Below are 15,311 nucleotides of genomic sequence, written 5' to 3'. Positions count from 1 at the left end.
TATTCATTTAAGATTCACATAAAACATTGTTCATGCCAAAATGTTGCAAATATCACTTTTGTTTGTCATCAGTGACTAATAAAAAATACCTTTCTGATTCAAACAGTTTCTGTTTTCTATGCTTAAAGAAAAACCTTCAAAATGTAGGTGGAAGTGCAAAAAGTGTGAGAATGAAAACAGAAAACACAGTAGTTGATTATAAATGTAATTTATAAATAAGTATGCACCCTAAATCCAGTATAAAATGAAATTCTTCAGCATTAAATACCACAGTAGATTCTGTTCAGCTTGAGGTTTGTTCACCAGAGTGCTTTGTATATGAGGCAAGGCAAGTTTATTTGTATAGCACATTTCATACACAGAGGTCATTCAAAGTGCTTTACATAATAATTAGGAAACAATTTATGAGAGAAAAAATATGTGTGTAAAAATAAGAGACACATGATAAAATGATAAAAACAAAGAATAATTAAAGAAAATAAATGTGATTTTAATAAAAACAGTTTAAAATATGTTAAAAAGAATAAAACAGGAGTAAAAGTGATTTGGATAAAAAGTGCAGTCAGTGTGAAGCAGCACAGAGCTCATTCAGTAAATGCAGAGTTAAACAAGTGTTTTTAATCTTGATTTAAAAGCGTCTACTATTGAAGCACATCTGATCTCTTCTGGAAGCTGATTCCAGCTATAGGTGGCATAATAACTAAATGCTGACGCACCTTGTTTTGAGTGAACCCTTGGTATCTCTAACTGACCTGATCCTAATGATCTGAGTAGTCTGCTTGGTTTACATTCAATTAGCATATCTGTAATGTATTTCGCTCCTAAGGCATGAAGTGATTTATAAACGAGTAACAATACTTTAAAATCTATTCTAAATGTAACTGGAAACCAGTGTAAGGACCTGAGGACTGGAGTGATGTGCTCAGATTTTTTTGGTTCTGGTCAGAATTCTCGCAGCAGCGTTCTGTATGAGCTGCAGCTGTCTAATGGTCTTTTTGGGGATCCCAGTAAGGAGTCCATTGCAATAATCCACCCTGCTGGTGATGAAAGCATGAACAAGTTTCTCTAAGTCCTGTCTTGAGACAAAACATCTAATTCTGGCTATATTTCTGAGATGGTAGTAAGCTGATTTGCTTATCGCTTTCACATGACTACTGAAATTAAGGACTCTAAAAATTACACCAAAATTTCTGACTTTGTTTTGTGTCTTTAGACCCCTAGAGTCAAGGTGTGTGTTAACCTTGAGAGTTTCATCTTTATTTCCGAATACAATGACTTTGGTTTTGTCTTTGTTTAACTGGAGGAAGTTTTGACGCATCCAACTGTTAATTTCATCAATGCACTTACATGCTGTAGTCATTAGGGGACAGGGCTAAGTATATCTGGGTGTCATCTGCATAGCTGTGGTAAGCAATTTGGTTCTTTTTCATTATTTGACCAATTGGGAGCATAGACAAATTAAAGAGAAGCGGTGTGAGAATTGAGCCCTGTGGGACTCCACATGTCATGGATGTCCACTTAGATTTATGGTTACCTATGTTCACATAGTAACCACTCCTTTTTAGGTATGATTTAAACCTAAAAAAGAGTGGTTACTATGTGAACATAGGTGTACATACATAGTAACATAGTAACACACTTCGGGTGTCATTGTCTCCTATTACCCCAGATGGAACCGTCTTTATTATTTATTAATTATTTCCATTTTATTTACTGTGGTGTATTTCTCCCGGTTTTGTGCGACTTTCCCTGGACGAGAGGTTAACCGGGAGCTGAGAGACGCTACCTAAAGTCACACCAATACCCCGCATGCGCAAAATATCATGATATCGGGCCGGGTTTAGGGGACATCTGGAGCTGAGTGGCTGCAAGCGGCAGTGGCGTTGTAGATTTGGTGGAGAGAAGGTGTGTATTGCTCTTCTCTCTGTTCACTGGTACTTTGTTATGTTTAACAGTGCTTGGTGTACGTGTATATTGTGTTTGCTCAAATTTAACCCACAAATTAGCAAAAATGAGCATGAAACAGACGTCGTTAGAAAGTTAGAAACTCTGCCGGTGTTCTGGATTAAAGTCACAGCGAAATACCCTGAGATTGTCACCACAGCAAATCCCTATTGCCATTTCCGACATGCTATCTGTGTGAAGCGGGGTTTTATGCAGTGACAGCAACCAAAACAAAACAACGGAATAAAGTGGACATAAGCAACACACTTTGGGTGTCATTGTCTCCTATTACCCCAGATGGAACCGTCTCGATGTAAAGAAACAAGCTCAGGGTTCTCACTGATTTAGCATTGTAGTGAGTTAAAAAAGGCATGTTTAAATACAATTAAATTAAGATGATTAATTTTAATTTAATTGTATAGTCGCCACCCCCAGCGGGCCGCGGTAAAATTATCAAACATTGACCAGTCCGCGGCGAAAAAAAGGTTGGGGACCACTGATTTAAACCATTTGAGGGCCATCCCAGAAAGCCCTACCCAGTTTTCCAGTCTATGTGTGATCTACCGTGTCAAAGGCAGCACTAAGATCTAGTAGCACCAGCACTGATGTCTTACTTGAATCAGAGTTTAAGCGAATATCATTTATCTTTATGAGCACTGTCTCTAACCAGATTGAAAATTGTCCAGATAGCAATTTGAGTTTAAGAATTTGTTCAGCTGATTGAAAACAACCTTTTCAAAGATCTTGCCTATAAAAGGAAGATTTGAGATTGGTCTGTAGTTGCTAAGAATGGTTTTGTCTAGGTTACTCTTTTTTAGGAGAGGCTTAACAACTGCCGTTTTTAGGGACTCTGGAAAAGTGCCTGTGAGCAGAGAGGTATTTACTATTTTTAAGAGGTCAGTTTCTAAGCAGTTAAGTACCTTTTTGAGAAAGGATGTGGGGAGGGTGTCAAGGCTGCAAGTTGATGCTTTAAAGATGTTGTATTGTTTCTTAAAATATTTTTATATCAATTATGTCAAATTCTGAGAAAATGACAAATTTTTGAGGTTGTTGTAATGAGGTCTGACTGACCACATTACAATATGAGGCTGTATTGATTGCCATTCTGATGGAGAAGGCTGGAATACGGGCATGGCAGGGGGGCACTGTAGCGCCCCCTGTAATGAAAAAACAAACATTTGTGCACAGATTGAGCAATTATGTACGCACATGTACGAGAGTTGGTACGCATATAGATCTCATCAACCCGAACAACTTTCGCGCTCTAAACTATGAGCTCCGCCCAACAGGAAGTCGGCCATTTTGGATTATTTCATAATTTCATGCGGTGAACTTTTAAGTAGTCCTCCTAGGGAATTCATGCGATTGACATCAAATGTGGTGAACATGATACTGTAGCGTCTGGTACAGGTCATTTTAGATTTCATGTCCCAGGCACCCTAAATTTCAACATCTACTCTTCAATCAACCTATGAGCAACCCAGTTTTACACACACACAACTGGCTCTGGAATGACTGAAGCCTACACAAAGACCAGATAACCCCATGCGGCTTCTCTGATTGAACTCATAGGGGCCCTCAACCAGAACACACACACACACACACACACACACACACAAACACACACAAAACACAATGAGACATTCCTTTTACTAATAAAACCCGAAGATAAGGTACTCTAAGGTTCTCATTCTTATAACCCTTTTTGTAATGTGTTCCTTCTTTTAAGGCTTGCCTGACTTAAAATTATTTGCTCCTTACTTTCCTGACAAGGGTGTATTTTATTCATGTGTCAGAAAACAACATTGTATTTAACATCAGTTATACTCTAGTTACTGATCATGGCATGTTAATGTATACCTGTTCTAATGCTGTATGTCCCTTTAAGGTCTAATGTCAGAATGTATATGAAGCTATCGTTTTCTTTTTACTTCCCTAATGAAAGTGCATCTTGTTTTATGTTTCATTTTTGTTTCTTTGCCTTTATAAGAACAATATCGTATTAACATCAGTTACCCTTTGATTACTGATCTGTGTATGTAATGTACCGCTGCCGTTATACCGTCATTACCCTTCATGTTCAGTATCCAAATGACCACAAATTATCGGTCACTCGTTTTTCAAACAATGGTGTATTTTATTTGAGCACAAAGCGTCTCAATACACCCTGGATAAAACTTTTAAGTCATCTAAAAGTTTGATAGCTAAACCACACCCACAGACACCTGAAACAAAGGGAGTTTTTCCCTCCAAAATCTTGACCGAAGTATTGGTCATCTCCCCAAAGATGGGTGGAGTTCGTGACCTTTAAATTGTCACAAACACCACTAATCCGTGGTCAGACTTTCGGAACAGCTTCAAGACGACTCCATCTTCCTTCAAAGAAGTTCCAGCAAGCTTCACTTCCAAGAACGACAACTGCTCTGATCTTCAGGAGAACTTGTAAGAACGTCTGACCCCACCCTAACTGACTTTTCAGAGATTTCTCTGTTGCATCCAGACTCTTGTGCAGTAAGCCAATGCAAGTAACCGTTTCCTTTACCAACCAATTTAGATGCGTATTTTTAAGTAGGAATCGTTCATTGAATTATAAGGTGAATTTAAGTTTCTGTGACGATTTCCCAGTTAGGGTGTGATTAATTTTTTAGTCTAAGCTTGCCATTCCTTTCCTTCCTTTCTCTAATTTCTTCTTTCCAGTCTCTTCCTCCCTTTCCCCAATTTTAATTTTTTTTGTTTTATTTTATTTTCATCTTCGTTTTCCCTATTTCTTTTGTTTGTTTGTGTAGTTAGTTTTATGTTGTGTTTGTCTCATTTCATTAAATGCCATATTTTTGTGCCACAAATGATTTGTCTCTGAGTATCGCTCACAAATTAAGGTACCTGCAACATCTGGTCTGAACTACATGCTCTATTAAGTTAATTTAATTCAAATTACGGTGTAAAGTAAAAGGGGAGTGAACCTTCCTGGGCCGGGAAGATACGTCCTTCATAGAATTAATAAAAGCTACACGGCCTGTTCGGCGGACGAACAGACCAAATAAGTGTAACGTTAATTCCATTACCGTTAATTTTAACTTAGGTTAAAATATTTAGAAGTCACTATAACACATTACAATTACTTATAAATATTTACCTTGCTTCGCGAGGCAAAATCGCTACAATGCCGAGACATTGCATCTCGAATGGTGCTGCCATGGCGAGGCAACAAAGTTATGCCGAATTCAGAGAAACAGGAAATGCCTAATATCTAAAGCAAAAAATGTCTTATTGTGATGACACACGGTGTGTACGTTCGGCCAAGGATTCCGATCGCATCGATGTGCTTATTGAGAGTCCCAGGTATAGCGCCACCAACAGGCCCCAGGAAGTGTGTCAGTCACAAAATTGGATTTTTTCACAGTTGCATGCAATGAACTTTTAAATACTCCTCCTAGGGAATTCATGCGATTGACATCAAACGTGGTGAACATGATGCCAAGACATTGCACTTGCTAAATTGCGGAGGGATTTTTGATATCTCGAACGGTGCTGCCATGGCGAGGCGACAAAGTTATGGCACATTCAGAGAAACAGGAAATGTCTAATATCTAAAGCAAAAAATGTCTTATTGTGATGACACTCGGTGTGTATGTTCTGCCAAGGATTCCGATCGCATCGATGTGCTTATTATGAGTCCCGGGTATATCACCACCAAAAGGCACCAGAAAGTGTCAGTCACAAAGGTGGATTTTTTCACAGTCGCATGCAATGAACTTTCAAATACTCCTCCTAGAGGATTCATGCAATTGAATCTAATGTGAAATTGCAAACGGATTTTTGATATCTCAAACACTGTTGCCATGGCATCGTGTCAAAGTTTACTTTTATTTCAGGCATATTTAAGGCTTTTGGCGTGCTTAGATTAACTTGAAATTTGACACATACATCACATTTGTCGGCTGTTAAGTGTGGACAAAAAGGTCAGACAAAGGTGTGTCTCTTAAGTGGCTCACTAGTGCCCCCGCCATCGCTGCTTGCAGCTATATTTCTACATTGAAAGCATGAAGACTGCTTTCAATGTAGAAAGATGCTATAATGTACTTCAAGTTTTGTTTTCCACCACATACATTTGTCATCCAACAAAAAAGAATAAAAAAAGTTATTGTAATGACAAGAAAAACAAGAAGCAATTGGTGAGAAATTAATTTTAAAGCAATGTTCAGTCTGGTGACTACCTTACTATGTAGCGCGTAGTGTAGGAGCATAGTAACTGTGCATGGCAGTAGGCCTATAAGACTGGATTTAAGAAACTTTGACATGGAGTCTTAACAGTCTTATGTGGGCCTAAATATTATTATATAGAATTTTGCTAATTTTACTCTGGAATTGACTGTGTACTTTTGCTCGGTTTAGGATTTTATGGAATGAGCAGCATCCCCTGAATCCTCAAGGTGTCCTGTGATTTATGAGGTTTTGCAATAGTCAGTGGTTCTCATACATCTTTATAATTTTAATACATTTGGACTGAAACAGTGAAACTGATCTAGAATTGAAAATAACACCGGGTCTATTTTGTATAACTTAATCTTTGAATGTAAAATGGTTATGCTTGTGTACTTTACACTTACTCGTGTATAAAGTATAGAAGGATAAATAGTGCTAATTGCATATAAATCCCTTTTTTAACTAATTTCATATTGTCAACTATGATCCGAACAAAAATTTAAGTATGTAAACAACTTATATGCAGATTAATGTTAACTTGATTTGTTTTTATAAAGGAAAGGTAAGTATCATAGTGCTGTGCAAAATTAGGAACAATTTTGGAAGGTGCCTTGGGTCTAACTGTAATCAATGTGAATTTCTGCAAACAAAATGTTTTTGGAATAATGCATTTATGAAAGTATTTCTTTTCCATAGTTTTTTGTTGGATGACAAATGGTGTATAGACTCATGTCAGGGGAACAGTGGCTTAGTGGTTAGCAAATTTAACTTGCATATCTGCGGTTGGGATACTGTTCCTTCCTCTATCCTGTGTGTGGAGTTTGCACAATCTCCTCTGGTCTCCACCTCCAGTACAAAAACGTTTTCTGACTGGTATTTTTAAACTGTCTGTAGTGTGTGAATGGTTAATTGAGTGTGTGTGTGTGTGTGTGTGTGTGTGTGTGTGTGTGTGTGTGTGTGTGCACCCTCCAATTGGCACCTCAGTCAGGGTGTCCCCTGCCTTTAAGTCCCTCAGATAGACTACAGGGTTTCCTGTGACCCTGCATAGGATAAGCGGTACAGAAGATGGATTAATGGATGGATGGATGCATGTCACCATCTGGTGGTGTAATAGGATGTTGCACATTTTATGCAGTAAAAATTAAGTGTTCTACCTTGCAGAACACTGAACATAACCTTAGAGCAGGTCACAGTGTTTAGAGTAGTCACACTCTCGATCTATGAATCTGATAACATTCAGTCAGATAAGACCAGTACTTTCATGAACATTTTCAAACCGATCAAGTAGAATAGTGTGTCACGAGCTGCATTAAGGTTATTTTCAACATTAACCAGTGCTGGCTCTGTGCTATGATGAGGCACAAATCCTAAATGATACAATTCATGAATTTTATTCCTATGTCAGTATGAGCATAACTGCTGTGTTATGACCTTTTCTAGGATCTTGGCAAAAAAAAAAGGGTTTGATATTCAATTCAAATTGTTTGTACAGTGCTTTAAACAATTTGCATTGTCCAAATCAGACTACATCACAAAACTGTACATGTCTCATTCTTTGCACTGTCAAGATCATATGTGATGCTGCACATATTATCACAAATGTGGAGGCCAAGTGCCCCGGCTCTGTTCATGACTCAAGAATGTATCGGGAGTCAACCCTGAGCAACAGACTGGAAAGGGGTAAGTAAATGTATGTACTACACACTTACAGGGAAATTTCTATGCCGCTCTAAAGCAATGTGAACTTTTTTACAGGAGAGATTTATGGCTTTCTGTTGGGAGATAGGGGTTACCCATGCAGACCAAATCTTATTACCCCTTACACAGAACCTGAACCAGGCCCCCAGCAGCGCTTCAATGTGGCATACTGCAGGATGAGAGACTGGGTGGAGATGACCATAGGCCTGTTGAAAGCACGCCTACATCACCTCAGGGTAACCCCTGAAAGGGCCTGCGACATTATTGTGGCATGTGTTGTTCTCCATAATATTGCCATAATTAGAAGGGAGCAACACCCTGCCCTACAATTACAAGATCCTGAGAAAGACTCCATCAACCCTGCAGATTTCCAGGATGGAAGGGTAGTCCTGGATATGATGCCACAATGTCTTCTCAGATTAATCATGATATCCACCACCACCACAAAACAAAAAAAGAAAATGAAAACAAAATCACAGCAATTTATATGGTGTTCTTTATTTCCTACAGAAAAAGATAGATTTTAATATAGTTTCAATACTTCCTAGAATTCACCTGTGACCATACACTCACCTTTAGCTTTTTCAGAATGTCGATTTCCAGATCGTATGCAAGTTCTTTGCTGTTTTTTCTCTCTTTTTAATAAGAAGTCTATATAACTCCTTAACTGGCAACTGAGAACACAGTAGATTAGAGTTACATAATGTAGTTCTAAAATTCTACAGAATTTAACTGTGGCATTTACTGTAAATCACTGAACTGTGTTCATCTGTGCACCAGAAGTTGATGGAGGGGGGGTAGATAAGACTGACCATTTATAGATATAAACGTTGATTCTATAGGCTACTCTACATAAAAAATGAAGTGTGAATGTGTAGATTGTTTGATGTGTAGACACAATAACATTACCTCTGTAGGCCTCTCTGTGGCAGCAGAAACGGTTTCTTCATCCCCAACATCCTGTGAAGATGAGCATTTCATAGAGTACACTTTATAATACTATGTGTCAATTTATGGTGTATTTATTCGGCTACTTACAACTGTCTGGGGGTCTGTTGGGACAGGAAGCTCCAAGAGACAGATATTACCATAAGAATCTGTTGGGACCAACGAAAAACCCAACCCAAAGTAATATAAATATCACAAAAAAGTCTATATAAAAAACTAAAAACTTACTGTAGGTAAACCTCTTACAATTTATGAAGGAGCTTAAATCTTCTGGAGTGAATGGCTCTGATGAAGTCTCCCCAGGAATTCCCTCAGCCATTGGCCTTCCAGCATTCAGGCTTAGGACCATCTCCTCTGCATTTGTCAGAGGTGGTGGTGCAGGTCCTCCCCCGTTTTGCGTGCCTCTGCTTTCTTTCTGTTTGCTGAGTAGTCAAATGAGAATGTACATTTAGAGCCATGTCAAAAATGCTGCTGCACTGCTAGACACAATGCTATTTAGTTATTTAATATGTCAAATGTTTGTAAAGCCAGGTACCCTACATATGATATGCTTATGGTTTACCTTGATTGAATTGTTTTTATATTTCATTTTAAGCTGCTGCCATGTTCTTTTAATGCCTGTAGGATTGCACCTATACATGGAAATTAAATTAATAGGTTTAATAAAATACTGTTCTTTCAGTTTCACCTCTAATATTATAACAGCTGGGAATTTACTCTGAAATAGTTCATTACTATCTACAAATTACATCTTCAACCAGTCTAATTAGATTAATGAAATTATCTCTAGAAAGTATTGGTCTTGTCACAACCGGCTCAAGTCATGACAAAAAGGGAGGACGTAGTGAAAACCAAAACACAATTTAATAGTGGTTACCAGTGACACCGAAGCTTTGAGGCGTGTGTCAAAAAAGATGAACCGATTTTCATTGAAGCTTTGTATCGAAGCTTGATTCGTTTTGGCAAAATCACGTGACCAATGACGTCCGAAGCTTCGTTTCACACACACCCATGTGACTGCTTCTTTATCAGATTCAAAGGTTTAAAATCGTGCGCGACACGCGGCGCGCCCTCGTGTGTTGTATTGGAGTACTGCATGGAATCTATTACTGTATAGCGAGTTTAGGAGAGCTTATTGTTGCGAGTTGTCAATGGAGCCTGTTACAAAAAGATCTAAAATGTGGGAACACTTTCATTTGATTTCGCCCAGTAAGGTGGATATATATGGTTTTGTTGTGAAGCCTAAATTTATAACTTAAATTTCCCTCATCATTGGGCAATTATATGATTCAATGTAACATTTCATGTTGTATATTTTGTCATATATATATATACGTATATATATATATATATATATATATATATATATATATATATATATATATATATATATATATATATAAAATAAAATAGTAGTAATAAGCTGAAAAATATAGTAATGCAAGAAAAGCCTTTTGTGCGCCGCTTAATATCATGATTTTTTTTTTTTTTTTTAAATGGTTCACACTTTATACTTTTGAGACAAGGTCTATCCTTAATCTGTTTTTAGGTCCAGTGTTTGATTTGCTCACGGTGCTGGCCTATAATATCAATAGTACATCAATCATCGATGTCACTCATTCAAAAACACTTACAATGTCCATTTCACGAGTTCACACTTTCAAATGTGCGTCAAATGTGGCTTGACTTGTGTCTATATGGTCATGCTGAAAAGGTGGACACCTGATTGTTAATAAAACATAATTAAGCATAAAGCATCCATCTAGTCTACAGTACAGTAGTCTGTAAGGCAGATTTATAATCGTGTAAAAGTGTGTCTGCACTTATGTACCTTCAACATTCAGGAGTTTTTCTAAAAACAGTCAAAATGTCCACATTCACCAAAAAGTTATCTTTATTACATTTTTGTTTGGAGTTGCCATGCGTATGAAATAGAACATGCTTTGGTCATGTATTTAATATACTGTTTCATTTATTTACTAATCTATCCTTAATTTGTCAATCCATTAATTTTTGCTTTTAAAATTAATACATTGTTTGGTTGGAGAACATTCGGTGATAGCGCTTTCACCAGTAGAGGTCCCTCATCGAGCTCTGATTTGAAAAGCTTCGAGTAATGAACCTTTTTCCGATACAATTGGGTTGAAAGCTTCACTGCTTCAAGAAAGCTTCATTCGCCATCACTACGGTTTAATCTCATTTAAATTAAAATGTGAATAATTAGTCTGAGCTTTGACAATGTTTTTAGCAGTTTAAACGTGACAGTGTATTGGATAACACAAATTGAAAACAATACTTACAAAATAAGGAAGAAACAAAAACAGAAAACAACCCCAAACAAAACCCAAGCGGAAAAATTCCCCTAAACACAATCAACATCAAACTTAAACTAGATTTGTAAAGTTCGTCGCGACTAACTTTGATGTTGGCTTTGAAGGTGCAAGTATTCGCAATAACCGGTGCATTTTGGAGGCGAGTGGACAGAAAGATTGTGAAAGCTGGACCGCTAGGGTGCCAATACTTTTGGAGGTGAGTGGACATGAGCATGTGACATGAACATAATACCCATGGGGCAGTTCCCCTCATTGTGCTGAGTGTTTTGATGTGTCACATGTCCATGTTGTGCAAATTTTTAATTTTCACGTGACATCACGTGACCTTACGTGACGTCACATGACGTGACCAGAATACCTGTGGGGCAGATCCTCTCATTGTGCTGAGTGTTTTGATATGTCACATGTCCATGTTGTGCAAATTTTTGATTTCACTTGTTTTGGGGGCGGGGCTACACGTGACGTCACGTGAGGTGACCAGAATACCCGTGGGGCAGTTCCCCTCATTGTGCTGAGTGTTTTGATATGTCACATGTCCATGTTGTGCAAATTTTTAATTTAGCTTGTTTTGGGAGCGGGGCTACATGTGGCATCACGTGACGTGACCAGAATACCCATGGGTCAGTTCCCCTTAATGTGCTGAGTGTTTTGATATGTCACATGTCCATGTTGTGCAAATTTTTGATTTCGCTTGTTTTGGGGGCGTGGCTACACGTGAAGTCACGTGACGTTACCAGAATACCCATGGGTCAGTTCCCCTCATTCTGTTGAGTGTTTTGATATGTCACATGTCCCTGTTGTGCAAATTTTCAATTTTCACGTGATGTCACGTGACCTCACGTGACGTGACGAGAATACCCGTGGGGCAGTTCCCCTCATTGTGCTGAGTGTTTTGATATGTCACATGTCCATGTTGTGCAAATTTTTGATTTTGCTTGTTTTGGGGGCGGGGCTACACGTGACGTCACGTGACGTGGCCAGAATACCCGTGGGGCAGTTCCCCTTAATGTGCTGAGTGTTTTTATATGTCACATGTCCATCTTGTGCAAATTTTTGATTTTGCTTGTTTTGGGGGCGTGGCTACACGTGACATCACGTGACGTCACGTGACGAGACCATAATACCCGTGGGGCAGTTCCCCTCATTGTGCTGAGTGTTTTGATATGTCACATGTCCATGTTGTGCAAATTTTTAATTTTGCTTGTTTTGGGAGCGGGGCTAAATGTGGCATCACGTGACGTGACCAGAATACCCATGGGTCAGTTCCCCTTAATGTGCTGAGTGTTTTGATATGTCACATGTCCATGTTGTGCAAATTTTTAATTTCGCTTGTTTTGGGAGCGGGGCTACATGTGGCATCACTTGACGTGACCAGAATACCTATGGGTCAGTTCCCCTTAATGTGCTGAGTGTTTTGATATGTCACATGTCCATGTTGTGCAAATTTTTGATTTTCCTTGTTTTGGGGGCGTGGCTACACGTGACGTCACGTGACGTGACCAAAATACCGGTGGGGCAGTTCCTCTCATTGTGCTGAGTGTTTTGATATGTCACATGTCCATGTTGTGCAAATTTTTGATTTCGCTTGTTTTGGGGGCGGGGCTACACGTGAAGTCACGTGACGTTACCAGAATACCCATGGGTCAGTTCCTCTCATTGTGCTGAGTGTTTTGATATGTCACATGTCCATGTTGTGCAAATTTTTGATTTCGCTTGTTTTGGGGGCGGGGCTACACGTGAAGTCACGTGACGTGACCAGAATACCCGTGGGGCAGTTCCTCTCATTGTGCTGAGTGTTTTGATATGTCACATGTCCATGTTGTGCAAATTTTAAATTTCGCTTGTTTTGGGGGCGGGGCTACAGGTGGCGTCACGTGGTGTCGAGTGACGTCACCAGAATACCCAGGGGATGCCAATACTTTTGGCAAAAAGTGGCTACTGAGGGTTTGGACATTTCATGTCAATACTGGAGTCATTATGGGTATCTACTTATTATACTGCATAGAACAGTACATGCAATTCTTAATGTTGGATGTATTGTGTGTGTGAGAGCTTAGAGGACTTTTCAGAATTCCCTATTCAAGTCTATGGGATGTTTGATCACCGAAAATTCCATCAGAACTCCGAAATAAAAATTTGGTCCGGAGTAAGGTCCTAAAGAACCTGTCCGAGTTCGGTGTAAATCGCTCGAAAACTTGCCGAAAAACAAACATCAGAAGTTTATAATGGAAGTCTATGGGAAAAAAGTCCACTTTGAGCTTCCGAACCGGGAATGCCGGAATTCCGATCGCTTAGAAAAATAGAAGCAACAAACTTCAGACCAGGGTCTACGACATATCCGAATTTGGTGCATGTGGCTTGAATGCCCTAGGCCGCATTTTTTTAAAATAAATTTTTGTCTAAGAACAATAATAATACCTAGATTTGTAAAGTTCGTCGCGACAAACTTTGATGTTGGCTTTGACGGTGCAAGTATTCGCAAAGGCCGGTGCATTTTGAAGGCGAGTGGACAGAAAGATTGTGAAAGCTACTGGACCGCTAGGGTGCCAATACTTTAGGGGGTGATCGGCCATGAGCATGTGACATGATCCGAATACCCGTGGGGCAGTTCCCTTCATTGTGCTGAGTGTTTTGATATATCACATGTCCATGTTGTGCAAATGTTTTATTTCGCTTCTTTTGGGGGCGGGGCTACATGTGACATCACGTGACGTGACCAGAATACCCATGTGGCAGTTCCCCTTATTGTGCCGAGTGTTTTGATATGTCACATGTCCATGTAGTGCAAATTTTTAATTTTGCTTGTTTTAGGGGCGTGGCTACACGTGACGTCACGTGATGTGACCAGAATACCCGTGGTGCAATTCCACTCATTGTGCTGAGTGTTTTGATATGTCACATGTCCATGTTGTGCAATTTTTTAATTTTTACGTGACCTCACGTGACGTGACCAGAATACCCGTGGGGCAGTTCCCCTCAATGTGCTGAGTGTTTTGATATGTCACATGTCCATGTTGTGCAAATTTTTGATTTCGTTTGTTTTGGGGGCGGGGCTACACGTGACGTCACGTGACGTGACCAAAATACCCGTGGGGCAGTTCCTCTCATTGTGCTGAGTGTTTTGATATGTCACATGTCCATGTTGTGCAAATTTTTGATTTCGCTTGTTTTGGGGGCAGGGCTACACGTGAAGTCACGTGACGTTACCAGAATACCCATGGGTCAGTTCCCCTCATTCTGCTGAGTGTTTTGATATGTCACATGTCCCTGTTGTGCAAATTTTTAATTTTCACGTGATGTCACGTGACCTCACATGACGTGACGTGACCAGAATACCCGTGGGGCAGTTCCTCTCAATGTGCTGAGTGTTTTGATATGTCACATGTCCATGTTGTGCAAATTTTAAATTTCACTTGTTTTGGGGGCGGGGCTAATGGTGGCGTCACGTGGTGTCGAGTGACGTCACCAGAATACCCAGGGGGTGCCAATACTTTTGGCAAAAAGTGGCTACTGAGAGTTTGGACATTTCATGTCAATACTGGAGTCATTATGGGTATCTACTTATTATACTGCATAGAACAGTACATGCAATTCTTAATGTTGGATGTATTGTGTGTGCGAGAGCTTAGAGGACTTTTCGGAATTCCCTATTCAAGTCTATGGGATGTTCGATCGTCGACTACGGGAAAACCGAAAATTCCATCGGAAGTCCGAAATAAAAATTTGGTCTGGAGTAAGGTCCTAAAGAACCTGTCCGAGTTCGGTGTAAATCGCTCGAAAACTTGCCGAAAAACAAACATCAGAAATTTATAATGGAAGTCTATGGGAAAAAAGTCCACTGAGCTTCCGAACCGGGAATGCCGGAATTCTGATCGCTTAGAAAAATAGAAGCAACAAACTTCAGACCAGGGTCTACGACATATCCGAATTTGGTGCATGTGGCTCGAACGCCCTAGGCCGCATTTTTTTTAATAAATTTTTGTCTAAGAAGAATAATAATACCTAGATTTGTAAAGTTCGTCGAGACAAACTTTGATGTTGGCTTTGCCGGTGCAAATATTCACAAAGGCCGGTGCATTTTGGAGGCAAGTGGACAGAAAGATTGTGAAAGCTACTGGACCGCTAGGGTGCCAATACTTTAGGGGGTGATCGGCCATGAGCATGTGACATGATCCGAATACCCGT

The 15,311-nt window shown here is 39.5% G+C and overlaps 1 long non-coding RNA gene across 1 annotated transcript; it reads right to left on the bottom strand.

The window, feature by feature from the left end:
- Positions 1–8,487: 8,487 nt before the first annotated feature.
- Positions 8,488–9,535, bottom strand: LOC125139660. The gene is made up of 3 exons (XR_007138716.1): positions 9,040–9,535; positions 8,884–8,942; positions 8,488–8,805 (listed from the first exon to the last, which is right to left on the bottom strand). It is a non-coding gene; the product is annotated as an uncharacterized LOC125139660 (long non-coding RNA).
- Between the last annotated feature and the right edge of the window lie 5,776 nt (positions 9,536–15,311).

Source organism: Tachysurus fulvidraco, chromosome 19, assembly GCF_022655615.1.
Source record: "Tachysurus fulvidraco isolate hzauxx_2018 chromosome 19, HZAU_PFXX_2.0, whole genome shotgun sequence".
Lineage (NCBI taxonomy): Eukaryota > Metazoa > Chordata > Actinopteri > Siluriformes > Bagridae > Tachysurus > Tachysurus fulvidraco.
This window is presented reverse-complemented; position numbering and strand designations above follow the sequence as displayed.